The sequence below is a fragment of the Rhipicephalus sanguineus genome, chromosome 11 (genome assembly GCF_013339695.2).
Source record: "Rhipicephalus sanguineus isolate Rsan-2018 chromosome 11, BIME_Rsan_1.4, whole genome shotgun sequence".
Classification (NCBI taxonomy): Eukaryota; Metazoa; Arthropoda; class Arachnida; order Ixodida; family Ixodidae; genus Rhipicephalus; species Rhipicephalus sanguineus.
Window position 1 is genome coordinate 131,794,133 of NC_051186.1, and position 26,659 is coordinate 131,820,791.

Genomic DNA, 26,659 nt, shown 5'->3' on the forward strand with positions numbered 1-26,659 from the left:
GCGAGTGGTGCGGGCAAACGCGATAGGCCGTTGTGGTGCTGCCCCCCGTCGCACCACTTCGGCAAAAGATGTTCTTGCTGGAAATGACGATGAAACTCGCTGTCGTGCTTCGCGGAACGTTACGTTTTCTTTTACTTTTATCGTGAGTATTTCTTTCTCTTTCTTCCAGGCCGGGCAGGCCCTGGAGTACGCAGGGTGATCACCTTCACAGTTCGCGCAGCGAGTCTCATCGCCAGCGCAGTCATCAACAGAATGACCCGTCGTTCCGCATTTTCCACAGGTAAGCTGTCCTCGGCAGCTCTGAGACGCGTGACCAAACCTTTGGCATTTAAAGCATCGCCGCGGGTTTGGAATGAAAGGCCTTACAGGGAGTTTGACGTAGCCAGTCTCAATGTTTTCGGGTAGTGTGTTGCAGGCAAAAGTAAGGATCAAATGCTTGGTCAGTATTTCGGTGTTGTCGCGCCTTATCTTGATTCGTTGGACATGAGTGACACTTGAGTCTTTCCATCCATCTAGTAGTTCTTCATCGCTGAGGCCAATCAGGTCCTCATCGGACACTACACCTTTGACACTGTTCATACTTCGGTGTGCGCTCACAGAGATCGGGAAATTTCCGAAAGCAACGAGATGTGCCAGTTTGTCGTACTGCTGCTTATCTCGTACTTCTAGGAGTAAATCGCCAGCTGCCATTCTTGTGACTTTGTATCCAGTTCCAATTGTTTCTCTGAGACATTTCGCAACGAGGAATGGCGACATCCCTCGTGCTGACTTAGTTTCATGTTGACTGTGTATGACATGGTATTTGGGAAATGATTGTTTCTGTTGCTGAGATATGGTTAGCGTTTCATCGGTGCGCCACCGTTTGAGGGAGCGATCAGTTGGTGAAGGGACGATATGTGCCATATAAGACGTGAAAATTTCGGCAGCGATGGTGGCCACCCACCACCGAGCCCAACAAGGGGACGCTACAAGGTTGGATAACGCTTGGAGACGCCAGCCATGCATCGCTGCTATAACCTAATATATCTAACCAAGGTTGGTTATTTACACCAGGTTAACCCTTGCCGCCCAGAAAAATGGAAGTCAAAAGAAGTGAGGAGAAGACAGGACAGATCAAAAGTGAGAGAGAAAGACGAAGATGTGAGGAGGGAGAGAGACAGGAAAAGGCGACTGCCGTTTTCCCCTGGGTGGGTCAGCCCAGGGGTGCCGTCTACGTGAAGCCGGGGCCAAAGAGGTGTGTTGCCTCTGCCGGGGGGCCTTTAAGGTCCAATCACCCGGCGTCGGCTCAACCCCCAGGATCCCCTTTTCCCCGGACACGGCAAAGCCACGCACGGCTAGGCGTGGGAGGGGGTCGAAACCCCCCCGTTAGCTCGGGTCCGTGGTGTCGCTACACACCAAACGCCTGCTTGCGCAGACGCCCCTGCGGGCCTTTACAAAAGCCTTGTTCGTTCACGATTAGATTAAGGCTCTGAGGTCTATCAGTCCGCCAGACCCGGTGCACCTAAAATGTTGGATCCTGTTCACCATTTGGGTATCCACCTGGCTACTGGCGCCTTCTGAACAAGCCCTGTACAAACTTATATGCCGAATCCAACGAATGGTCGCTACACCTTCAAAGAACGTTCACAAGCTTCAAATACTTTCTCAAAGTCCAATCTAACCACGAACACCCCTGTCACGCAATCCTAAATGACCACTCTAGCGCAACGCTCTTCCACAATAGGCCATCCATGACAGAACCTTTTTCAATACGTGTGAGGAAACTTGGCGAGGAAGTCGGTGTTCGACTCCTGCAGTAGAGCCTTATGGCCCCAGTGAAACTTCTACCACCGTGGCAGTGGCAGACGGTGGAATGTGACACGTCGTTTATGGAAGTCGCAAAGCATGCTCCCGACATCCATATTCAAATGTACTTTTTAGAACTGGGAGCGAAATATTCCAGCCCTGAATACTACACAGATGCATCAAAATCAAACCTTGGTGTGTCGTATGCGGCCATTGGACCGTCTTTCTCTGAATCTGGAGCTCTTGCACGAGAAACAAGTATTTTTTCAGCGGAAGCATATGCACTTCTATCAGCTGTTAAACAAATTAAGAAAGCAAAGGTGCATAAGGCAGTTATTTTTACAGATTCCCTAAGTGTTGTAAGGGCTCTAATGCTTCCCCCGAAACTTAAAAACCCCATAATTAGGGAACTCTATTCAATGATTAGTGCCGGCTACGCCAACAATCAGCGGGTTGTATTATGCTGGGTTCCCGGGCACAGAGGCATCAAAGGTAACGCACTTGTCGATGAAATGCCTACATCGATAACAAGCAAACCAAGTACTTCCTCAATAGCTGTTCCTGCCACTGACCTGAAACCAACTCTGAAAAAAAACCTTAAGAGCTATTGGCAGCAATTGTCGGATAAGGAAGCCTCAAACAAATTACACCTAATTAAGCCACAGTTAGGAGAATGTCACCCAACAACAAAAATACGAAAGAATGATGTCATCTTTTGTCGCCTCAGAATAGGACACACATATGACACACATTCACATCTCCTAACTGGTAAAGAGGCTCCCATCTGTGGGAGATGTGGCGACCAACTCACCGTCCTCCACGTCTTAATTGAGTGCCGGGAAGCTGAAATAGAACGTAAACGCCACTTCCCTCTAATCTACAGAGAGCATGTCCCCCTACATCCTTTATTATTTCTTTATCAAAACCCAACCACGCCTGGTTCTTAGACGGCATGAAAGAAGGCTTCGATGTGGCCAGGGCATCACAAGACTTCGGTGCACGTCCAGGACAGGAGGCATCATAGATCATTTCTTTGTAAAAGCCATCCGCGGTTTCCACCAGCTCTACTATACCTCGTACTTCACTACACTTAGCGTTCATAGCCGTGATAACGAACGGATCCAATAACAAGTCCTGTGGAGCTGCTGGTGCTCACTGATCACGGTGATGATGACCTTATTCAAGAACTGCCAATAACCTCTTCCACACATGCACACGGGTTTGTGAAACGTGCGTGTGTTCTCCGTCATAAGGGATAAGTATTAGCAAACAACTGTAACGCAACTCTAACAACTACAACTGTGACTGTAATACGTGCAGTGCGCATGCGCGTGCCACTCGGCTGTGTATATATCCAAGGAAAATTTTCTGAATAAAGCTTAATTGCGAGTAGTGCCTGTCTTGTGCATCTGTGTTCCTTCATTGTCCCACTCGAATTCGCGCTATCCAGTGTTGAAGAATATAAGCACTACATATCAGCTTACTGCGTCTGGTGTTAGTAACACCTATGTTGCTGTTGGCATCGTTAAGTAACTGCAAACTGATTATATAACATGCTTCCTACAATAATCTGTGCGACTCTTCAAAATATGTGTGTGCGTATACCATTTGCACACTTCTCTAGCGTCCTTCCGTAACGTTTCGCGCAATGTGAAAAATTTCGACACACGTCACCTCCCTGCACATGCTTCGCATAACATCGATTCCCACGGTACGTGGGATCTGCCGAATTTTTTCGATATCGCGGGTTAGTGCCGCCGCGCGTCAGCTGCGGCGTTTATCTGGCTTGTGTTGCACGTTATGTGGTCTGCGCGTCTGACTGTCAGCCTCTGGTGTCATTTACCGCAGTGTTGCCGCTTGTGCACATGCTACCAGTTTTACGCTTAATTCGCCAGGTAAATTAATCCGCGCCTCTGTGCTAAGCGAATGTGCCTTGCGCTTTTTATTCATTCACGTACGTGCGCGATGTCTGTGCTAGTGCACGAAGCTCTTCTACTATAGCAAGGGGCCCTATGTACTCGATGAAATTTCGTGATTAGGAAGTATAGAGCGTCAAGTTGAGCAGAAAAATGATTTTCTAAAGTAAACCAACAGAATGTCCGCTATCACAGACTAGCAATGCGAAGTAGTGTTTTCATCTAACACTCGCCTTCTAGGGGCCCTGCACCTGCTCTGGCGAAAACCTTAGATGCCTCAGCAAACGCGAAAATTGACCGCCGGCGTCCGCGGGGTCGGCGTCCCGCGTCGGAGGCGTCAAAACGAGGGATGTTAAAAATCATCACGTATTGATGTCACCATACGACCAAAGCTTGTGACGTCATGACATCGAATAACGTGACTTCACGCGATGACGTCATCACATGACTTCGCCGATTTGCACTGCCTTCGTGATGCCTTCGTTGCAAGCTCTCTGCTCGTCCCCAGGTCTTGGATTGCCTCCGTTATCGGCGGGCGATCACGGAGGCTGTGCAAAGCGCCGATGTCATGTTATGACAATAACAGATGACGTAACGTAATCTGACGTCAGCATGACGTCGTTGACACGTCACAAATTTGAGCTATCTGCGACGTCCTGGTGACATCATCACAGGATTTTTTGCCTCACTCGTGTTGGCGCCGAAGCCTCGGGAATGCAGTCAATTCGCGCGTTTCATGAGGCATCTAAGGCGTTCGCCCTAAAAGCAATGTTTTAATGACCATGACATTCAACAGCGCGAATTCTGCTTATGAACACCCCCATACTGTTGAAAGCGCGAGTATGGGAGATCCGATTTCCGACTGTATAGTGATCTTGCGCACTCGCCGGTACTCCGCTCCCGAAGCAATAAAGAAATCAATGTTATATATATAGTACACAGTTCAGGAGAGTATAGTACACAGTTCGGAGCGAGCATTATTGCTGGGTCAAAAAACTTCTCACGTCATCACTGTGCAGAGAAGCGCCAGCCGCACCGTACTAAACATCTTCAGCGACAAAAACATTACCAAGCGTCGTTATTATTGAACTCAACCTTTAAAAAAATTAATCGAAAAAGCAAAACAAAATAGACGCAAACCCACAGATCTTCATAGCTGGAAAGGTCACCGATGATCACTATACTCCCTCATGCGAATTCTGAGCGCAGCTTTCTGTTGAGGCAACGCGAACTGTGTTTGAATTTCTGGCTATCCGCACTGGAACATTCGATACATATTGCCACAGAAACTGCCAGTGCTCGAGTGCTACGCACGCCACTCGGTGCACTGCAGGCGTCATCGACATCCCCGTAACGACAAGCGAGACAGTAGCAGCGCACCCGCCAGCCTTGCATGCGCACGAGCTCGGACCGAAGGGCGAGCCCGCATGACGGAGGCAGAAAGCGATGTTAGAGGGCAGTGGCTTGTGATATCGACAGAATCCACGTTCGCTGTCTTTCGTCCTCGTTCGCTGTATCGGTTAGGCCGACGACGCCAACGGCGATGCCGAACAACGCAGGAACAGGCGCCTAAGAGCTGCGCTCTAGAAGCACAGCGCGTATCGTAGAACATCGTGGATTCGAATCGGCGTACACAACTCAGTTTCACGATGATTTGGACACGTCTAATTCACTCCATATTCTTCATTAAACTTGTATAACAGTGTTCTTGCACAATTTTCGCTTTCGCAATTTGTTTAAGAACGCTAGATTTCATGAACGAACAGCGCGTACATAGCCTCGGCCGTGCGCGGAAAGACTATATATGGCGGACGGCGCCGGAGCGGAGGTGCGGCGGTGAAGTGAACAGCGTCATCGCCGCGCCGCGACGTCACTGCCCCGCCCATTCGCCAGACTCTCCCCATCGACGGCTCTGCGTTGTGCAAGAGGGGGCCTACCCGCATTCCGCTGCGGTTGACCACACCCCTTCTGCTCCCTTTCCACATTCCTCCGACGCCGCTGCAAGCGCGCCTGAGAGTGTCCCTCTCCTGAGCGGAGGAGGAGAGATTGAGGAAAGCAGGGAGGAAAGGAAAAGTTGTTTGGTTGCCTCTTCGGAGCAGCAGCGGCTTCCTTCTCCACTTCCCTGCTCGGAGCGTGCCGGCGCGTCGTCTGCTACCTTTCGTGTTGCTCCGAACTCTGACGTCGCGGCTGCAGCACTCAAGCGCCCCGTGCTGGAACCAATACGTAGGATGCTTTCACCAGCTCCGAGTACGAGCACGCCCGCAACAACCAGCGACAACACGCTGCGCCAGCACGTTCAGAATCCCAAGCTGAAAACCCGACAGGGAGGGCTGCTCCGGCAAACCAGCGAGGGTCCAATCCTTCGCGCAAAAAGCGTGGGCGTCGGCAGCATCAGCTGGACTTCCTCAGAAACTAAACAAGCTGCTAGGGAGCCTCAAGGCCCTATAGCCACTGCACTCTATCGCCCAAAAGGCCGCAAGAGCAACTACCTCGCCCTCACACGGGACGCGATAGCCGCACAACTGTCGCGCGTCCCTAGAGCCGACCGAGTTCGGGTAAACTTCAGGGGCAATGTTGTTGCGGTAGACAGCACCTCGGGCGCCGACACTGACGCCCTCCTAGCTGTTCAACGCACTGGGGAGGTGGACGTCCGAGACAGAGTTGCCACCAAGGGCTCCTGGCCTCCTGCACTGGCGTCCTCTATGGAGTCCACCCCGCCTTGGATGCTGAGACGGTTCTTCACAACAGACTCAGCCGCGCCAGTGCTCTCTTGCAGTCGCACTGGGCGTGACGTGGTGGTGAAATTTGAGGGTAACACCCCACCCACGGAAGTGGCCCTCTTCAAACATGCTCGCAAAGTTTGGGCGCAACGTCGCCGAACTCTCCAGTGCGGCGGCTACGGAAACTGCAATGCAACATGCACGAGTTCACCGCGTTTCCATCGCTGTGGAGGAGACCACGCTCGAGCGGACTGCACGGCCCCCGGTCCTAAGAGCACCCATTGCAACGGCCCCCACGTCGCCAACGAACCCCGCTGCCCTCGCTGGCAACACGAAAGAAAGGTGCTGGAAGTCATGGCCTCCGCAGACCCGCCCCTCTCTCGCCGTGAGGCAGAGAGACTCGTCAAGAATGACATTCTTTATTGTGAGGTACGAAAAAAGAATAAAGCCCCGGCCCGCACCATAATAATATAGCAGGCAATGCCAATGAGAAAAGAAAAAGGAACAGGGCAGAGCCAAGTTAAATTTTGAAGGGGATGGAGAACGGGACCCCAACCCAGAATGGCGGACCAAAAAAAAAATCACAGCATATCCACGGAATGAATGATGATGAGTGGGCGAAGCTGCGGAGGTTCATCGGTAAACCGTGAATCTTCCGTGAATTCTGCCCAGTACATCATCACCGACGTGAGATCGGGCGCGTTTATACTAAAGGTTCGATGAGTTATGACGACTTGCAGCTCACTTTAATTTTACATGTACGCTGTGAATTTTCATTGTTTAGAAAACCATTGCTTTAGAAAACATCTGGCGTCTTTCGTTAAGCAGCTGGCGTCTTTTCGTTTTGCTTTAGAAACATCTGGCGTTCTTTCGTTTTGTTTTTGCAAAACATCTGGCGTCTTTCGTTGGTTTATTTTATCAATCAACGGCGTTTTGAACAAAATTTTTATTGTTTAATCACGCACAGGAGAAATCTCACCAGGCACTACCTTGGAGGTAAACAATGGCTGCTAATGGGAATGAGAGACAGAAGAAGTCGGCTTTTAGCTAACACTTACACTTCTACTTCTACTAACGTTTCCTACTGGAACATGCCAATGGCTGCTAATGGGGAATGAGAGATAGAAGAATTCGGCTTTTAGTTAACGCGCACGCTGCGAATTTTTTATTGTTCAACAACGCACAGGAAAAATCTCCCACCGGCACCACCTTGGAGGTCAAGATCTGGTACTAGGGTTACGACTGGTTACGCACTACGACTACTATGAGGGACGAACGGGTGCCGCCTTAAGGAGCTTCGCCCCTAAAAAAAAACTACTGTTCATGTTTACATTAATTTCTTGCTGCTAACATGTCTCAGAGTTTAATCTTCGGTGCTGAATCTTCAAAGTGCAAGGACGCGCTTGCTTGCGTCCCTTCTGCTGCCATCTCGTCGGCGGTGCAGCCGGGGCGATTATACACTGCAGTGGTCACCCTGCCACCCGATGCCCTGCTCCCGAAAGCGAGGTACACAAGGCTGCCGTGCTTGGAGCCCAAGCCACTGCAGTTCAGGCCCTCATCGGGACCCTCCCGCAAGACGGACCGGTATTTCAGCTCTGCAGCGCGGCCCTAGCTGGCTGAACTGCTGGCCGACAAGTTCGCCTCTCCTGCCTGCCCGCTGCCGCCGCAAGGACCGCTGTTATGCCAGGGCTCCCAACCCAAACTTCCTTGCTTCGACAAGGCATTCAAGCTGGTAGAACGTCTGACGCAACCAGCGTCAACATCGATAGACTGTCTGATGCAACCAGCGTCAACACCAGCTAATGCAACGAGGCGGGAGTCTTACGCAATCCCCGGCAACTCCGGCGATGCGTCTGACGCAACCAACGGAAATTTCTCACGCAACGTGCGGCAAGCCCTCTCTTCTACGGATCAGGTTCGAGCCAGCGACTAAGGGCGGTTCCTGATTGGAGGCTTCGAACTACTGGCTGATGCAAGGACTCGGCAAGGGCTATAAAAGAACCAAGCTGCGCGGAGAGAGAGAGAGACAGCGAACGAAGAAATCCCGGGTCGTCGTCGCACCTCTGTGCGAGCCCAATAAGCTGTCGGCCCCAGTGCCGAATATGTAACGCCTCTGTTTATATGTATGTAAAAAATTTGCTTTAACTCACCGTCGCCTTGATCGCTTCTCTATCCCCCGCAGGGGCGTCTGCGCAAGCAGGCGTTTGGTGTGTAGCGACACCACGGACCCGAGCTAACGGGGGGGGTTTCGACCCCCTCCCACGCCTAGCCGTGCGTGGCATTGCGGTGTCCGGGGAAAAGGGGATCCTGGGGGTTGAGCCAACGCCAGGTGATTAGACCTTTAAGGCCCCCCGGCAGAGGCAACACACCCCTTTGGCCCCGGCTTCACGTACACGGCACCCCTGGGCTGACCCACCCAGGGGAAATCGGCAGTCGCCTTTTCCTGTCCCTCTCTCCTGACACCTTCGCCTTTCGCTCTCACTTTATATCTTTCCTGTCTAGTTCTCTCTTCTGTTTACTTCCGATTTCCCAACCTAGGTTATATCATATTTGGTTATATGGCAATGTACAGTTCGCATGTCAGGGATCGCTCTCAACCTCTGCCATGTCCCCTCGTTGGGCTCGGTGGTGGGTGACTGGCATTGCCGCCGAACAAATCAATATTTTTATGGGATCCTCGAACCCTTCAACTGATCGTACCTTGAAAAGGGTCCGCACCGATGCATCTTTTCTGCTTTCGCCAAAAAACAAAGAGACGTCCCCGAAATTCCATGTAATACATTGCGAAGAATCATCTACAAAGGCTCGAGCTATTTCACCGTTTTTGGTTGCTAAGTGTCTAATACCTGTGACACACGGGCATGCTTGAAAGGCCATTGAGTCAATGGCCATCGAAGCGCTCCAACTCCATCGAACTCGATGGAGTTCTCGCGTTGCCACACGACGGTTTTCAACGGCCGTTGAGTGATTCCGGTGTTTCTCGCAAAAACTTTGTGGCGCTGCTAATCTTATTTTCGTTTTCATGTCATCGTAAGTGAACTAAAATAAATCCATTTAAAAGCACACATTTGTGCGTCGTTTTGTTCTAAAATATAAAAAAATTGTTTATACATAATTTTGAGTGCATTATTAGTTATAAACAGAGTTGGTTAGAAATTTGTTGAACAGCGAAACTGTGGTTACATTACAACCGCTTTACCAATCCGGCCGCTTTTCCGGGTTTGCCACGTAGTTCTGCCAGGCCCCGGAAAGTCTCAAGTTCTCGCGATCGCCGCAGAGGGCGAAAAAATCGACCGCGGCGAGTTCCATCGATATGCGCGCTGAGTGGAGCTACTGACTCCTCTTTTAGCGGTCGGCTATCTTAGTTTGCATTTTCCCTGCTAGGGGCGCTAAACCACCCAAATTTTACACTTTAAGAAATTGTTTTGCGCAAGCCAATGAATCATTCAAACATGTTATTTTGCTTTGGATAGCTAGGGAGTTACTTATGTTTAGACTTAATATGTATAGCTGCTTTTTAATTGAAGTGTCAACGTTTTAGGACTTCAGTGATGACTAACTGGACCAAAATCCAATTTGTATCCATCTTTTCAGTGGCCGTTGGCGTTCAAATTGTTCGGCGGCAACGTAAATGCGGAAGCACCTTTCGCTTCAGTTCGCAGACGCCCTTTTATCTTTACAGCAATAGTAGCTGACTCAGTTTACCGGCGAATTTAGGAATGCCGCAGCGATCGAGATCGAGGTGTACGTTTCACGCTTTCATGGAGTCGATCTGTTGATTCTGCACCGTAAACAGGTAAGCCGGAGCGTCAGTTATGCTCTTGTTCAATGGTCCGTCGTCGTTTCTTTGACATTTGTTACATCAACTAATATATTGCTATAATGACGAATACATAAACCACATATTGTTCAGTGTCAGCTTTGCATTGCCGTGTAACTTGCACACGCGACACGTCTGGTGTGATTTCGGTGTACTGTACCTAAAGGGATTGCGCGTGATTTTTCAATAGGACGCCTAGGCAATTTGAAGTGGCTATGCGTGCAGCGTTTCTAATAATCGAGCACAAATTTTTTAAAAGAGACTTTATATCCGCGAGGGGCGCGAACAGCGGTGATATTGAACGTAATGGTAATCGCATTAGGTGAAAGAGAACGTTCTTTGGGGTTCTTCATGAATGATTAGATTGTGTTAAACATTTAGATTATTATCAGCAGTCCTTAAAGTCAAGGGGGCTTAAAGTTAATGCGGTCTCTGGGGGTCTCATACCCCTCCACCGATATTGAGATCTAAGACTTATCTCGCCAGAATGTAGGGGTGTGTGTGTGTTGGGACCGTCGAGATTGTTCAGAAACTCTTATCATTCCTTGGTCTCACGATTACTATATAAAATCTAAATTTTGTAACGAATTTTGCCTGATGAGTATTTTGTACCTTCCACCCTGTAACAGCAGTGGTTTCGCGAATAATATTTCTTATGTCACAAGTGTCGAAGCTTCGTTTCGCTGCTTCCATAGATGGTAATTTTCATTGTTTACTTGATTGAAAGTGTGTATTTCATCTGATGTGTTTTTTTCTAAAGCGGATATAGAATTAATGTAATGATGTGTACTTTCAGAATACCAAGATTTCCCCGACTTCTCTCCAGAGCTCTCAGCATCAAGGCGTGAGACCAGTAAGTGGGAGCTTTCCAAAAATAAAGCACAATGCCATTGCGCCTGCTTAAATTTATATAGTGATATACAGCATTCTTTTCCAGTGCCCCTCAATATCTCTCCACCGTGTAACGCCGCGACTAGCCGTGTAATGCTATAATTCCATTTGTACACTTCCTAATTCACGATGGATTCCCCGTATGTTTCCCCTAATAACATTGGAAAACTTGTTACTAAATCTACATTATCAGTGCTGCACATTAACATTCAATCGATCCGTGGTAAAGATCTTTTAGAAATGTTTCTTTGCGAATTCAGTTTCAAATTTAATGCAATAATGTTGACCGAAACTTGGATGTTAGAGAATGACTCTTTCGCTCTTGAAAACTATGATTCTTTTTATTTGCATCGCGTTGGTAAACGTGGTGGAGGTACATGTTTGCTGTTGCTAAAGCACATGTACTCGGATAGGATTGAACATTTATGCGCTGTTACACCTGATTATGAAGTTCTATCTGTGCTTTCTGGAAAACTACTTTTCGTTGTTGTCTATCGCCCCCCGTGTGGTCGCATTGAAGATTTCTTTGCTTACATTGAAAGTGTTTTTGAATTTGCGTGTCAGTGCCAATATACTATTTTCCTTGGTGGTGATCTGAATATTAATATTCTTGAGAATTCTCCAGGACGCACACAGTTGTTGCTTCTGATTGAGTCTTATCTTCTCCGAAATGTTATCACTGTACCAACCCGTGTTACCTCGTCGTCTGCAACTGCACTTGACTTGATAATCACTAATGAATCTACTGAATGTGTTTCTGCAGGGGTTATTAACAGAGCATTGAGTGATCACCTCCCCGTATTTCTGTTGAGCAACGTCTCATTGGTTTCTAACAAAATTACTCACGACCCATTATTTCGGACACAAAATATAACGCCAGCTCATTAGAAGAATTTCGTTGCATGATATTAAATTTTGATTGGACGCCACTGTACAGACACACGACTGCAGACGAGGCATTTAACTTTTTTTAAAACACTTCACAATGTTTTACAGCAAGGCATTCCCATACAGGGTTGCGAAAAAACCGAAGAAGGCCCGTAAGCCTTGGATGACGTCTCGCATCCTTAAAATGATTTCCAAGAAAAACAACTTATATCAGAAGTTTTTACAGAGTCGCGAACACCCCGATCTCGTAGCTTTTAAAAAATTTCGCAATAATTTGAATGGCACAATAAGAAAATCTAAAAAAGAGTATCACATTCGCTTATTTTCAGGCATTAGTGATCAAAAGGTTCTCTGGAATAGATTAAACATGTTGCTAAAATCTGAACGAACGTGCTCACCTGCTTCTCTTACAATTGATGGTATCAACTATGTTGGGAAAGATTTAAGTGACAAGTTCAATGACTACTTTGCATCCCTTGTTCAAAGTGAGCATGACCCTAGCACTCTCGATTACGTGAGAAACCGAGCACAGGACACCATGGCACTTATCGAGTGTGATAGCGATGAAGTATTAGCCGCTTTCAGACGTATGAAAATCAGTAAATGCGCGGATGCTTTTGGTCTGACAATGAGACCCGTGCTACATGTACTTGATGTCATTTGCCCCTTCCTAACTCATATTTATAACTTGTCCCTCAGCACTGGTATATTTCCATCAGAAATGAAAAAGGCGAAAGTGATTATTCTCCATAAGGGAGGTGCTAAAGAAACCCTCGGTAATTATAGGCCCATATCCATTCTACCAATTTTTTCCAAGGGATTAGAGCGAGTTATTTATGTGCGTATTTCAAAATTTTTCGAAAAATACGGGCTGATAACCAATACACAGTTTGGTTTCAGGGAAAGATCATCTACGGAAGTTGCGTTGCTCACACAAAAAGAACTTATTCTTCATAATATAGAAATGAAACTATTGACTTTAGGAATATTTATAGATTTTTCAAAAGCGTTCGATAGAATTAATCATAAAACCCTTCTTTTAAAACTTCCAGCTTATGGTGTCAGAGGTATTTCTTTGGATTTAATATCGAGTTATTTGCGTAATCGTACTCAGTATGTGGCTATCGACAACCACGACTCGTCCTGTAATAAAGTAGAACATGGTGTTCCTCAGGGTAGCCTGCTTGGTCCTTTGCTGTTCATTATTTATATTAATGATTTGATAGAAATAGACACTAGTGTTCAATATATTATATACGCAGATGACACGAGCTTATTCTTATCGGGTTCAAATGCAGATGATTTAGTCAATCGGGCCAATATCGTCCTAAATAAGTTACATACTTGGTCTCTTAAAAATTCCCTTCTTATTAATTCCAATAAAACTAAAGCAACATTTTTCAGAGCAAAAAATCAAGTTATTTCTGTCAGAGCCACACTTACCTTAGGAGGAAATGCCATAGAAATTACTGACACAGTTAGAACGCTTGGAGTCTACTTTAATGAATTCATGCTCTGGGATAGTCACATAGAACATCTTCAAAGTAAGCTTGCACGTGTAGTTGGCGTTTTGAGAAAATTCCAGCATCTATTGCCAGAAAAGGCAAAGCTTACGTTGTACCACGCCCTGTTTGAATCACAGTTAAAATATTGCGTATTGGTATGGGGAAGTTCAACAAAAACAAATATTAGTAAACTAGTCTCTATGCAGAAAAATGCGCTTAGAGCGATTGCTGGCGTGCCTTACAGAACGCACTCTGAACCACTGTTTACCACCTACCATATCATGCACTTTACCAACATGTACCATCATCGTCTTTTACAGCTCTACAAATCACAGATTGAACGCGGCATATTGTTCTTATGTGAAGTCGCTAACCTCCACACCAACATTCTTTGCTACCTTACAAGACACCACGAGTACTGGTCTGTGCCTCACCCACGTACTAATTACGGCTTTCAAACCCTAAGCTATACATTACCTTCCTTGCTTAACAAGTTTGGCTTTACTCACACCTCGATACGCGAACTTTCCTTTAACTCTCTTCGAAACTTATTTCGTTAATGTGTACATTTTTGATGATGATTTGTGATTTTTGATTTTTAATGTGTGCACCTTAATTATATTTTGTGTACGCAACTTTATTTGAATATATCTGGAGATATAATGTGTTTGTAGTGTCACCCATTTTATTGTGCACCGTGTTCTTTTTTTCTGCTTTGGAGTTCTTGTTTGTTATGCTACAATGTTATCCTGTGCTATTTCTGTTTCGTGCATACCGCAGTGCCGATGTATACGGGGGGAAGGGAGCAATGTCAAGCCGCGACTGTGCGGCTTTTTTTCCCTCCTCCTCAGCCATGTATATATATATTTTTTGTATGCATGTCTGAAATAAAGACTCAGACTCAGACTCAGACCAATACAACAGCCAGCATCCCAGGGGGCACAGGAGCCATTGCCAACAGCACCAACTACACAGAGTAGGTATTCTTCCTCTTATTAAAGCAAGATTAATGCAAGATTACATAGTAATTCCAGTAAGTGTGTCTTCATTTTACAAAACAAAAAGGAATTATTCCCACATGCGTCCCCAATATATAAATATTGGCACTACAACTGGTTAATGATACAGCTCATTACATTAAATAGATGCTTTCAATAAATAAACGCCCTTTTGTTTTACGTTTTTCTATCTGCCACTGGGTGCGTGCCTACTTTTGGCCAGTCATATACGTGGCTGTGTGACAAAAAATACATTTTGCCTGTGTTTATTTTGTTCTCATAACATGCAAAAATACCAAATTAGCCTTTTACACTAGCCTGACCTGGTATTTCAATTTGGGCACAGCTTGCAAATTTTGTAAGGGATGCACACAAAATTCCAGGTAATAATACGTTGCATTAAAATACAAATGTACGTGTTTCTAGTGTACCAAACTTAGCAAACCATTTAACCAAAGTGTAAGTTTTAAAGCCTCTTGCTTAGACTTAACATTAGTGATGTGGCTTTTTGATTTTCCAGGAACCCCAAGAGCCAGGACCAGGACCCGGAAGGTGCTCACTCCACGTTCTATGAAGAGGCTTCAGCGCTACTGTGACGAGAACTCCCACCTCCATCAAATTGTTGCAAGACTTAAAAAGTCCAAGAAACCAATTGCATCTCATGCGCAGCTTCTTCTTGAAGCAGGCAGGTACCTAAAGAAGGATTTTTTGGAAATTCTAAGAGTGCAAATGCATCTGCAACCACTGAAAAAACATGGGAGACGATGGCCGATGCAACTTCGACAGTTTGCCCTCAGTCTTTACTTTACAAGCCCTGAGGCATATAAATATCTATCAAAGGTACTAAGTAGGGGTGTGCGAATAGTGAAATTTCATCTCGAATCGAATAGTGCCGCATAGTGGCCGAAAATATCGAATAGTATCGAAGCGTGCACTGTCAGTAACGGCAAGAGAAAGGAAAAATCAAGAAAGCTACGGCGTGGTGACAGGTTTGTTACATGCTTGTTTGGGAGTTTTTTTTTTTTTTTTTCAGGTTTTATGGGCGCGCAACCATGTTGATAGAAGAGCTGCCATTCCAGTTAGCCGTGCCACTCTTAACCTCTTGGGCAACAGAGGGTGGTGGTACGGTAGCTAGTTTTTTTTTTTTGTATAATTGTACAATATGGCTCATCTGACAACGGTCACGTTATTGTGCTCCATGGCCATGCTCTGGGCCCAAAAATCTTCAGGCGCCCGTTCACAGCAGCGTTTTGTTTGAGCACCGGAACGATGGGAGTTTCTGAACGAGTGGTGCAGTACGGCAGTGGCGAATGTGCAGCGTGATCAAATTTTCACATGTGAAGCCAATCCTCAAGGGTTTCGCATGCCAAATTCGGGACGTTCTACGGCACTTGCGGCATACGTGACCGAACTATTCAAAAGTCCGTACCTTCGTTTCGGAAGTGAAGTTGAGAAGGGCTTGCCACTTTTCTTGTCTTTTTTTTGTTCGTGCTGAAATAACATAACCTCCTCTAAGGTAAACATGTGCTCATTTTCGAACCAGGAAATTGGTGAAAGTTTTAACGAAGGCCTATTGTAACGACGTTAGCGTTAGTTTTAGCCACCCCACCTTCACCAAGTTGCACCATTGGCCTTTGTCGCGTTTTAGATATTCGTACTGTCGAATTATTCGAAAGTTTGAATACTAGCTATTCGAAAGTCGAATCGAATTATTCGATTAGTTAGTATTCGATTCGAATTCAAAACTCGAATATTCGCACACCCCTAGTACTGAGCCTTCCCACAGTGAAGTCCTGAAGGACGTGGCTGTCGGCTGTAAATATAAAGACAGGAGTTCTGCCTCAGATTCTCGAGTTATTCAAAGAAAAGGCAAGAAAAAAAATTGGGAAATTCAAGACAGAGCTTGCTGCCTAATTTTTGACAAAATTTCATTAAAAAGAAATCTGCAGTATGACCCTAAGGAAGGCATCATACATGGATATGTTGATAATGCCAGAGAAAGAACAAATGGCACAGCGCACACTGCAGCACTTGTGGTCTCTGGGATAGCGAAGAAATGGATACAGCCAGTAGCCTTTTTGAGAAGAGAGGGGACAGTTCGCGCAGGGCCCCTTTTAATGTCATTGAAAAAGCTAATCATTGAGCTAAAGGCATGTGGCCTCTTCGTCAAAGCATTGGTTTGTGACCAGGGTAGCAGCAATTGCGTTATTGCAAGGACACTGGGTGTGAGCCCTGACAGGCCTTTCTTTATTGCTGATAAATAGAAGATTTCCTTCATTTTTGACATCCCCTACCTGTTGAAATGTATGACGAATAATCTGAGGAAGCATGATATTCCTGTTGGTGATATTGTTGCTTCCTGGGGGAATATTAAGATTTGTATGAATGAACACATCACCTGAAACTAAAATGCCTACCTAAACTCACTGAGGGCACATCTATGAAAGTGCATTTGGTAACATGAAAGTAAAGTGGGTGCTCAGCAACAGTCTCTATCTAGCAATAGAAGCATTCATAGCATTTAATGTTCTCCACCAGAAGCCACAAGCACAGCTGAGTTTGTTGTGAAAATAGATCAGTTTGATTCATTAAACAGTTCTTGTGTAAAGATAGCTGATAGAAAAATGAGGTATACAATTAATAATTCTACAAGGTACATTGAATTCTTGCATTCTTGGATTGCATGGATTAAATCTTGGATATTCAAAGAACCTAGGCAACCAAGAACCATTTAGGGCTGGCAGGTGACAATTAAAGTGGTTTGTATGCTGTGGGCAGATCTGCAGGAATCCTATAACTTCAAGTTTTTGCTCGCTCGTCGTCTGAATCAGGATCCCTTGGAGAACTTGTTTGGGATCATATGCAGCAGCTCAGCTGTAACGAGACTGCAAACACATTTCAGTTCACTGCCGGTCTCAGGCATATCATTGTCGGGAAGCTCTTCAAGCTTTCAGATGGCAGCAACTGCCAAGCAGATAAGGCTGTTCTTCTAACTGAGCTAAAGAAATTAAGACTCGATCAAGAAAGTCCTACTGTGGCCGACACCTTCAGCTCAAACCTGTCAGACACCGTAGAACCAGCAGATGTACTTGAATCAAACATAGTTTGTTACGTGTCAGGATACCTAGTACAAGCATTTCTGAAAAAAGCACCATGCTTACAGTGCAAGGATCTCTTGAAAGACAAAAGCCAAGATTTGTCTTCACCAAACCAAATCTCCATGATGTTCAAAGCAGTGGAGATGCAGGACAAGACTCTAGGTAATTTAACAGTGCCCACAGAAGCAGCTTTCAATTTTGTCAGAAAATTGGAAGAAGCATTCTCTGTTCAAATAGGTGCTGTAGCACACTTGAGAGGGGTGTCAGAGAAACTGCTTCGTATTATGATGGAGGTGACTAATGGCCCATTTTGCAGTGCTCACTGTCGCAAATTGTTTCTGCAAATGTTTGTACTAGGGGTGTACAAATTGTGAAATTTCACCTCAAATCGAATCAAATAGTGGCCAAAAATATCGAATAGTATACTTACACAAAATGTGTATCGCCAGTTACGGCAAGACAAAGGACAAATCAGGGACGCTACGGCGTGCCGACAGTTTCATTACGCACTTGTTTGAGAGCGGCTTTCGTTTCAGTTTCTATGGGCGCGCAAGCATGTTGATAGAAGAGCCGCCATTCCAGTCAGCAGCGCCACTCCAAACCTCCTAAAGACTAACAGAGGGGGGTACAGTGGCTAGTTTTTTCCCCATGGTCGCGCAATACGGCTCATCTGACAACGGTAATGTTGTGCTTCATCGCCATTGGTGCTCCGTGCCCAAAAATCTTCGGGCGCCCGTTCACAGCAGCGTTTCAACTGCGTGCCACAACGATGGAAGTTTCTGAACGAGTGGTTCGGTGTGGCAGTGGCGACTGCCCAGTGTGAACAAACTTTTACAAGCAAAGCCAATGACCAAGGGTTTCGCAGGTCAAAGTCGGGACGTTTTACGGCACTTGCAGCATACGCGACCGAACTGCGCAAGAAGTCAGTGCCTTCGTTCTGGGAACGAAGTTATGAAGGGCTTGACAGTATTCTCATGTGTTTTCCTACGTGCGGAAATGACAATCTCTTTTAAGATGAGCATGCGCTCGCTTTTGAACCAGGATGTCAGTGAAAGTTTTAACGGAAGGCCTAGTGTAACGACGTTAGCGTTAGTTTTTGCCACCCCACCCTAACCAAGTTGCACCATTGGCCTTTGTCGCGCTTTAGATATTTGTCCTGTCGAATTATTCGAAACTTCGAATACTAGCTATTCGAAAGTTGAATCAAATTATTCGATTAGGTACTATTCGATTCGAATTCGACACTCGGAATATTCACACACCCCTAGTTTGTACATATTAGGATTCTCTGGTATTTGGAATTCAAAAACAGAGAATTAAGCCAGGCAAAGACTTGGAAGTCTGCTGCAAAAATTGACTTAGCAGTTCAAGACTATTGTTTTTGTGCTCATACACTGCTGTGTTATAATTGTTCTAAGCAAAAAGGATAAGCAATCCAAGGAGCTCATGACTTGGTTGTACAATTTTACTTGTTGTCCATGTGTTAACAAGCAATGTACTGATATTTCCTACAGTATTGTTGTGACCATAAAGTGTTTGTTATGTATCTGTGTTGTGAATTAAGCTGGTTACTTACAATGTGGGAACGCACAGAATGATTAAACCATACCTATTCATTTCTGGGCACTTGCCGTGCTGTCAAGTGGGCTCTTTACCAAGAAAGGTTGGAATTTTCCCAGCCCACTTGTCTGCGGTCAGCTGCAAGCTGAAACAAATTTTGTGCTACTCCGAGCCATTGCTTGCCTCTTTGGACACAACTTAGCCGATTGCCTCTGCAGAGAGAAACTAGACGTTAGGATAATTTTTCATCCAGGGCGAATTTATTATAGGTTCGCTCCACCAGTTAAAATAGTTTTGAATCCATAGAAATTTAATATATGAATTGTTTTTGGAGAATTAAGTGCTGAAACCACGATGCGATTATGACGTGCATCATAGTGGGCACTCCGCATCAGTTTTGACCACCTGGGGCTCTTTAATGTGCACCTTAATCTAAGTACACGTGTTTTCGGCTTTCGCACCCCACCGAAATGCCCGTCACGGCGGCCGCATCCATTTTGTCGCCTAGTTTTCCTAGGCGATAAAACAAAACAAATGCGGCCTTCGTGGAGGGATTTCACACCCACGTCCTCGCATCTACCAGCGCGGCACCTTACCTGCTATGCTAAACTTGTCAAGAAACAAGCCAGTAGTAAGGAAAGTACGGATTCGGGTGGTTTCACAATGTGAAGTCAAAAGGTCTAGAGAAGTGAGTTTTGCCAGCCACTGAGTTTTGCGCTGCAAGCTATCGTATTCTCTCCGCAAGGCTACCGGCCAGGTGATGTCCCAAAGAGGCTGCATAAAATTGGCACGAGGAAATAGGGAAATAATTATAGTGTACACGAGCGTATACATAGGTTTCGTAGCTCTTCTTGCTCGTGCGTTCGCGCTTTATGAGCCACTACTTCACGATGTAACCGCGTTGTTTGCTTGTGTGAACGCTCAGTGGTGTACTTTGTCTTGTAATGATTTATAAATATGTAATAAAACATTATCAGGCTTACACATCGCCGGTGTTGTGTGCGTTAATGCCAGTTGAGGCATTGGCGTCTCCTGGCACCTTTGTAGCATTTCACACAGTTGGGGCACGGAATACACACGAAAGACAGTTCAGAAGATTCATTACGACACTCGCAGGGCTCGGTAAGTGAACAAAACGTGGCATATACATTTATTTCTTTTGTACGAGCACGGGCGACCGGAGCGCACTGCACAGCAACCAAAAACAAGCGACGGCAGCCATATTGCATAAAGCTCATCGTCATTTCCGTTTCCTGTTGTACAACGGCATCTCTTGGTCGGCTACTTTAGTTCACAACGCCACCGCTACCCTTATTTCCGTTGCACTGTCAAAGGTACAGTTTCCCTTCTCTAAGTGTATGGGTGTTCTCTGGTTCTGCCGTTTTGCCTGGTTTTGCGGTTGCGTGTACTCATTTCGTTTCATTACGTGCTTGTTCCGCCGTCATGAGTGACCACGAAACAGATGGCAGGGCTGCTATGGTGCTCTACATGACTGCGATCATGCAGCTTGATGCTGGGATCGAAGCGGCGAAAGAGGAAGCCGACGCCATCGAGGATTAGCTGCTGCTGTTATCGCGAGCATGCGCAATTCCTACATTCTTAATGACACAAATACTTTAGTAAATAAGTTATAACACCCATGCACACTGCTTTTAATGCATACTCGTTAAATTTTTCCTTTTCTAATTATGAGTACTAGCACACTGGGAACGAGAGGGCGCGATGACGCTGTTTCCGCTTCCGCCGCTCGATGGCCGTCGAAGTTTCAATGGAGTCGTGGAGTGCTCCGTCGACTCGATGGGCCACTGACTCATAGCCTTCGAAACTGCCCGTGTGGCAGCGCGTGCATCCCCGTTGAGTCAATGGACCATCGGTTCAATGGCCTTCGAAACACCCGTGTGACACGGGTATAAGGGAAATTATTGGAAGCGGCTATAAGGCTACTAAGATGACAAGCGGGGATTTGCTCCTCGAAGTAAAAGAGAAGGACCAGTATAACAAGCTTGCACACCTCGTGGCGTTTGGAAACAATCCTGTCTCGGTGAGCACACACCGGACCATGAATACTGTCAAAGGTGTAGTGTCAGACGAAGATCTAATGGAACTCAGCGATGCAGAACTCCTGGACGGATGGAGAGATCAAAATGTAGTCCATGTGCAGCGCATTACAATCAGAAGGAATGACATCGAAATCCCTACAAAGCACATAGTACTGACTTTCAGCTCAACTACCTTACCCAAAACTCTGGAAACTGGCTATGTAAAACTGCATGTCAGGTCCTACATTCCCAACCCGCGGCGTTGCTTTAAATGCCAAAGATTTGGGCATGCGTCCCAAGGCTGTCGAGGGCAGCTTACCTGTGCAAAATGTGGAACAACGGGACATTCCGTTGATGATTGCAATCACGATGAGACGCACTGTGCAAACTGCGACGGCCCTCACCCTGCGTACTCCAGAGCTTAAAATATTACGTTCCGTGAAGCACGACAACGTATTTCACCGTCCTTCGCAATAAAAACATCTTTCGCCGAAGTGGTGCAGCGGGGGGCGACACCACAACGGCTTTTGGCGGTTGCGCGGACCACACGCAGCGTACCGAGGCCAGCGCCACCCGCCCCCACGGCGGGAGTAGCCAAGGCTGCCCTGCCATCTCCGATCCTGACCACACCAGTGGCGTCGACGAGCTGCAGCAGCAGCCAAGGCACCACAGAGGCCAACGAGGTCCCATCGACGTCCGGCCAGGTGGGGTCCAAGACTTCGTTGCTCGATACGAAGTCTACGCAGCGTAGACATCGCTCTCTGGAGCGATTGTCCAGAGCCTCTCAAGAGGCCATGGACACCACTCCAAGTCAGACGGCGTAGGCAGCGCCGAAGGGGCGGCGGGACTCTCTCGACCGCTCCACAAAACACAAGACGCCAATAACGTAAAGTAATTCAACCTGCAGGTTCTTGCAATATGTCAGCTAACATTCCTCTCTTCCAGTCACTTGTAGCAGCAAGTCTCACCTTTTAATTTCAAAATGGCTTTTATTATCCACTGGAATTGTAGAGGACTGCTACATAATTTAGGTGACATAAAAGACATGATAAACACCTTCTCCCCTGTGGCATTGTGCCTACAAGAAACAAACTTGGGCGACAGGCACACAAACTTTTTAAAGGACTTTACTGTCATACGCCGAGACCGAACCCAGGCTAGCAGGTTGTCTGGTGGCGTGGCTGTTATCGTGCAAAGTAGTGTCCCTACAAGACGAATAACGGTTAACAGCCACATAGAAGCCGCAGCGGTTACAATTTTAGCACATCTATATCTCGCAAACTACACCATTCACTGTGAGACATTTGGAGTTATTTTAAACCAGCTGCCGTAACCTTTTATTGTAACGGGGGATTTTAACGCCCATAACACATTGTGGGGAAGCACTACAACGGATGGTCGAGGACAAATAATCGAAGATTTTATACTTCGAGCGATATATGTCTCCTAAACACTGGCACAGCCACATACTGCTCCCCAAGTACTGGAGCTATGAGCTGCTTGGATTTAGCGTTGTGCTCCCCATCTATATTTACCGATTTTAGCTGGAGAGTCATTGATAATCCTTACGGTAGTGATCACATGCCTGCCATTGTACAACTTGTGTCTCCACTTCCCATGATCCCCTGTAGACCACCGCGCTGGAAGCTTGAGTCTGCAAACTGGCCTCTGTTCACTAAAAAAGCTACTCTTGAAACAGAGATAATTGGGCGGTTAAGTGTAGATGAATTGAACAACAGGATCACTGCCTGCATACTAGCAGCAGCAGCGGAGGCTATCCCACAATCTTCTGGCATCTTTTGTAAAAAAGTAAAACCCTGGTGGAATAGCGATTGTAAACAAGCTAAAAAATTACAAAGCAAAGCGTGGGGTACCTTTCGCAGATATCCCACGCAAGAAAATCTCATATTTAAAAAACCACGAGCAAAAGCCCTAGAACAGAGAAGAACGCAAATTATGTTTGCATACGTTCTCAGAATTTATTCTCTGCCAAACCACATATGTCATAACATCATCACGCACTGCGACAAACGCTTACACTATGCTTGTAAACAAGCCAAATGTCATCAAACCGCTGATGCTCAGATTTGAAGAAAAAAGTCACAGTTTCGCCGCAAGGGCGAAGCAATGAATGCGATAGCAAGAAAAGCAGCCCGTGATGGACGCGCTGCGACTATCGCGCGTCCATCACTACCCGGCAGCTACTAGACAGTTTTAATTTCACGTACGTAGGGACTTCTCATACGCAAACGTGAAAAGTACACGTACGTTACGTGCACGACATCTGAAACGCTTTTAGCTACACGCACGCGACGCGCGGTGAGAGCTACCACGTAGCTCGATCTGCTTAGAATCTGAACACTGCGGTAGTTTGTTCGAGCGCCCGCGCGAGCAGACGGCGGAAGGGCAAGGTTCTCGCTGCGCAAATATAAGAAACGAGAGAGCTGGCCGACGCCTTTAAGTGCGCCCGCGCGCTCCTAGCGCCATCTCGCTGGTAATGAAGAAACGGATGCTACAATTCTGGTTAACCTCCCTGCCTTTCTCTCGTTTTTATTATCTCTCTCTCTCTTATAAGCGCCTCCGTCTCGGAGGACTGCAAACGGTAAAGGGTGTGTATATAACGCTCGCCGTTAGCTGCCACAGGGATGTCCGCTTTGTGGAGTAGTGCTTAGCGCACCGCGCTGCGAATTCAGAGGTCGCTGGTTCGATTCCGCGCTTCGGAAGCATTTTTCTGATTTATTTTTCTTTGGGATATTCATGTATATATACATACTTATACATATACGCAGCATGACGGCGGCGACGGCGACGGCAAAAATCAGCCGAGACTGTCCATATAATTGCTATCGCAATAAAAAGTCGTGAGGGCAACGCCCCCACTAAAGCACTCGCTGTTATGCCAAGGTCATCCAGACTAGCTCCGTGGAATGATTTCACGAAATTTGTCGATCTATCGCTGGCACGTTTAAAGAAACAAAATACACCACGTGAGCACATTCTACAGGAATTTCGCATGGTGCAGGAAACTTATAACAATTACAAAGAATTCTATACAGATGGTTCCAAAACAAATACGTATGTCGGAAGCAGCGTTGTCCAAGGCACGTGGGAGCGTACAGTTAGACTGCCGCAGTTTGTCTCGGTCTACACGGCTGAATGTTATGCTTTGTGGATGGCACTTCAGAGGATTGTAAATGCCGGATACAAAAAAGCAGTAATATACACACTCTCTAAGTGCTTTGAAGGCCTTGAATCCGCGGTCTCAGTATGAGCCCATTATTGGCAATATTTTAAACATACTTTCACACGTAAGTAAAGGTCAGTCTATACGTTTCTGCTTGGTCCCTAGCCACGTCGGGATCCCAGGAAATGAAAGGGCGGATCAGCATGCAGCAGAAGCACAACATCTCAATGTTTCTAACATAAACGTACCTCTAACGGCTGGAATTAAAGCTCTTCGCAGATCACTAACACTCAAATGGCAAAGCCAGTGGGAATCAAATATAAACAACAAACTCCAACTCATCAAGCCTGTACTTGGTGAATGGAAAACATGTTACCATCAAAAACGGTTCATCGAAGTTGTCCTATGTCGACTTCGTATAGGTCACACGCATATTACACATAACTACCTATTGGCAGATGAGGACCCACCAACATGCGACAAATGTCATGAACAATTGACAGTATTACACATCTTAACAACCTGTCCAGATATGGACACTCAAAAACAGAAACACTTCCATATGCTTTACACATACCACTACATCCAAGGTTACTTTTAGGTGAAGAACCTTTAATACCACTAGCTAATATCATGAGCTTCTTAGACGAAACAGACTTATTAAATAAGCTTTAATCACTGCGCTCCATGCTACACATAGTGCGGGAAGCTTTATAAACTTTTGCAAGCTGTAGCACGGCCTCTTCGAAGAGGTCGTTGCTGCGGCGGCTATTTTAAAATAAAGCACTTGCCTCCTGGCCCTTGGAAACAAGGACACGGGGAAGGCAGCAGTGCTATGTACATATCTCTGCGGTTTTAGTATCATAATCCCGCGCAGAATACATACCCATTGACCATCCCGCGTATCATGCTCATAATTTTAATGTATATATACAATATATTTTACGCATCTATTCGGCTGGATCAGCGAGTGATCTTAGGCATTTCTACAGCCACACTGCACTTTTCATTCTACCCCATATGTCATAGACGACCACATTCTCATAGTCATGGTGATAGTGTACGTTACCTAGAGTACAGTTTATTGGCTTTTGTTGTTTTTGTTTCACTTTTCTCTCCTTCTCTCACCATGTGGCTGGCGCAGCATAGCCGAAGTCGCTTTTGCGCCAATAAAACCAACTTAACTAACTAACTAACTAACTAGCTTCTTCTATCAGCTCTGCGCAGAAGCAGTCGCAAGCTGAAACACCTGATACCCAACACCGCCAAACTCACCTGCTCAGTCAGGGTCATTTCCTGTGTGCGCCGTGGCAACACGCTTCGTGCCACCTTTGAGGGCACCACCGTACCGGGAGAACTCTTTCTCTTCAAACAACGGAGGCTGGTGCGGGCGTGCCTACCGCGACCACTCCAGTGCATTCGCTGTGGGGTATATGGACATGCTTCTGCGACGTGCTCGCGCGATAGGCGCTGCCTGCGCTGCGGAAGGAGTCACGCTGAGGGCCCATGCAGAGCAGAGAGCCCCCGGTGTCTCAATTGCAAGGGCAGGCACCCTGCCAACGAGCCGCGCTGCTCATGTTGGCAGCTCCAGAGCCTAACAGCGTTTATTCTTGCCACCTCAGGCGGAAAACTCACGCGCCGCCAGGCGCTGGAGAGGGCTCAAACCGCGCGCAAAGCTATAAAACAAAGCGGTGCTCCAGCAACTGCCGCAACCCGCCATGGCCACTCCTTACGCGACGCCCTGAAAGGCAGCGCCAACGTCGCCCCGCCGTCAACGACAACAACTGTAGCAGGCGCTCCGGCACCTGCAACCACACGCACAAGCGCTGCAACCCCTACTGACGACCCGAGGGACGCGGTGATGGCGGCGCTTGCCGCGCCTTTTCGTGCGCTACTGGACACAGTGGCGTGCGACTCCCCGGCACGCGAGATGTGCACTGCGGCCCTGGCCACCCATCAAGCCCTCGCACATCATGGCTAGTTCGCCAAAGAAACCGCGGCCGCGAATTATGCAGTGGAATCACCGCTCTCTCGCTGCCGGCACCCTGAGCTCTCCCTCCTCCTATTACGCGCGAATTCGATGTTCTCGCGTTTTAGGAAACACGTTCGAGAGGGTTTCCTGTTCGACAGTGATCATTAAAAGTGGCTGTGATGTGCGATTCCAGTGGGTGCCCTCACACGTCGGATTACGCGGTAACGAGGCCGCCGACGCGCTTGCGCGAAACGACCACGACTCGTCCACACCGGTCGCAAGC

General features: G+C 46.8%; 1 long non-coding RNA gene across 2 annotated transcripts in view; it reads right to left on the bottom strand.

Moving 5' to 3' along the window:
• LOC125756379 (uncharacterized) overlaps positions 1 to 25,874 on the bottom strand; it is a 62,252-nt gene extending 36,378 nt beyond the window's left edge. For both annotated transcript variants that reach the window (XR_007414515.1, XR_007414516.1), the window contains exon 1: positions 25,680 to 25,874. This is a non-coding gene — a long non-coding RNA (uncharacterized LOC125756379). The remainder of the gene's footprint in view (positions 1 to 25,679) is intronic.
• Positions 25,875 to 26,659: the final 785 nt, after the last annotated feature.